The sequence below is a fragment of the Micromys minutus genome (genome assembly GCF_963924665.1).
Source record: "Micromys minutus genome assembly, chromosome: X".
Taxonomy (NCBI): Eukaryota; Metazoa; Chordata; class Mammalia; order Rodentia; family Muridae; genus Micromys; species Micromys minutus.
In genome coordinates, this window is record NC_137970.1 from 75,765,113 (window position 1) to 75,768,107 (window position 2,995).

The following is a 2,995-nucleotide window of genomic DNA, read 5'->3' on the forward strand; positions in this document are numbered from 1 at the left end:
TCGAATATGTTCTTATGCCATTTTCAAATGACTCTATCATAGTACATCCTACAATCCAGTTGACTTATAATTGAACATCCAAATAGTTGCAGTTCTTTATCCCATTAAGCTTGTGAGTAAGCTGGGCTGAGAACTGACCATACTCTTGCTACAACCCCTGACCCCCAGGCAGAGTGATTATTGGCATATGTTTTATGCCTGGCATCATGGACAAATGATATTTGATACACATGCAAAGGCAGTTTGGGGAGATCAAGGTGGAGCTGAGGAAAGCAGACCTGGATCCTGGTGACTGTGGATTCTTCTTCCCAGAAATAAAAAGAAATGTAGGCAAATATGTATACCACTCTCCTGAGCCTGTAAGAAAGTGGCCTTTTGGACATTGTGATTAAAAAAGCATTAAAGCCTGGATTCTTCTCACTTTTGCCAAGCCAGAAGCCTCTCCACCCACTTGAGAATGATGAGGAGGACGAACTGCCATCTGTGGATAAACCTGGATGGTACTCTCAAGGGAACACTGTCCACCTTTATGACCTTCTGAAGAAAATGAACAGCAAGCCTGAAGCCAAGGTTGACTTTGGTGACAGCATGTATTCAGACATTTTCCCAGCCCATCACAATACTTACTGGGAGACAGTCCTTATTCTTGAGGAGCTTCAAGAGCAAGAAATGGAGAAGCCTGAGGAAGCAGAGCCCCTGGAGGAAAGAGGAATATATTAGGTGCCAATGGTAAAGCCTCTAAATTGCTCATGTAATGAATGGGCTCATACTTTACTGACTCAGTCTCAAGATGGGGAAATGCAGAAGACTCCATGACGTATATATGGTCCTCTAAGAGAATCGGCAGCTACAATATGATTGCAATTCTGTGCACTGAATCTATTGCACAGTTACCCCAGATTACAAATTTATAAGTTTCTCTACAATCTATTCAAAAACAGCTGGATACTATCCCTTGGTCCATCATATCTCGGGTTCTCAAGATACAAAGAACAAAATAATCTCTACTGAAAAATGAACCAACCATATGCACAGTAGACATACTGTTTAAAAAATGTCAATTTTCCACAGCACTGGAAATGTTTTATAAGAACAATTTTTCAATGAAAATTGACCAAATGGATGCTTATCAATCTATCATTCTTATATAAATTATTTTAATGTTTAACAGTTCTTGTCATATTAACATTTTTAGTACCCTAGATTTAAATAAAAGACAATATGACTGATATTTTCTACAATGGTAGTTTGGAGGATTCTCCCAAGACGATAACAAACACATTTAGTGTGCATTTATACATCCACCTGGTCCAGCACTTTCCAAAACCTGGTCCAGACTAACAGCAGAACAACATAGAGCTTGAAAATGCAAATCTGAATGCTTCATTTCAGACGTTCTGAATCAGAAACATTGCGAGTGGGGACAGCAATGGCCTTTTAAGTAAGCTTCTAATAGATTTGATGCATCTATTAAATTTGAGACCTAGTAAGTAAACCCTGTGATGAGTATCCATACTTTTAATTGAAAGTATATTCTGAATTGATTACACCAGAGTCTAGTGAAAATGGGTTATTGTTCCTAGTAATTCCACGTTTTGCCATTTCCTTTTCCCATAACAATACATAGAGATGGTTTCTTTATATGCTATGACCTCATTCCTGAGTATTAATTTCTCTCCTTAGGAAGGTAAATTTATACCAATTAAACTTAAGTTCCAGCCTTGTCCCTTTGGGACCGGAGTTGAAAGAAGCACACTACAACTGCATAGGTCCACTTCAGGTCAGGATATTTTGTGTTCTGTGTGGTTTTGATTAGTTAACATGTGCATCAGACCATGTTTACACAAGATGCTTAGATTCAGTAGATGTTTGTAGTTTCCTGAGTTTCCTTTTTTTCCTGTTAACTGCAGTGTGTCTAATGGACAGTATTAGAAAATTTCATGATAATTTTTCTTGGAATTTAGCATATTAACACATGAACTGAAAAATTATTTTCTTAAAGTAATCAATGACTACTGTTTAGGCTTTACCAGAAATGTTCAATTTCTCATCCCATATTCACAGAGGAGAAAGCTATTATCAGGGTGTGCACACTTATATTCTGGCGTATGTCCCCTCCCTCCACTCCCCAGAATGCCCTTGCAATGGCTTTGGTGTACCCCAGTTGAGAACAGTACCCTCTGAAAGGCAGAATAGTCACAAATCTCTCTCTTTCTGCAGGGATACACTGACCACAAATCGAAAATGGCAGTGAGGCAACTCAGGTCTTTCCACCCTCAGAGAGATTCAAGTGCTCACCGCTGAGAATACATAAGCTTGGCTACAGAGACTGTTTCTTTCTTTGGCTGTATCTCCTGGCTCTCTACTGAAAAGTCTCCACAGAGACCCCAGGTGTCTGTGAAAACAACAATGTCCTCTTGCCCTCTCTGCTCAGCAACTAGGAATTCTTCTCCCAGTGCCCCTTCCTTACTCTCACAGCAGAACTCACTCACCCTTGTTTTCTATCTCCTGAGAAACATACAAACCAGGAAACTGCCACCAGCATGAAGACTGAGCCTCACTCAAGCTTTGAACAAAACATATTACTAGTATCATAACCAAACTGTAGTATTCAGACTGCGGAGGTCTCATGGAAATATTGTATTGATCATAGACCAACATTGTTGTCATGGCCATAGACAGGAGCTTTGATCACTAATTTTTTATGCATATATGCTCTCATAGCATAAAGGCAATATCTGGGACATCTTGCAAATAAAAAAGTGCAAAAATAAGAAGAAAAAGGCAGCAGTATACTGGGAGTCAAACCCAGGACCTCTGACATGAGAGTCAGGCACTCTACCACTAAGCTACATCACCGCTGTAGTTCAAGGTTCATTAATGGCCTCTATAAAGCAGGAAGAGCCACGCAGCCTTGCTACACATCACTGCATTGTTCAACCTGGCAGGGTCTGCATCACATCTTTGTGAATGATTGATAAAATATCATTTAAAG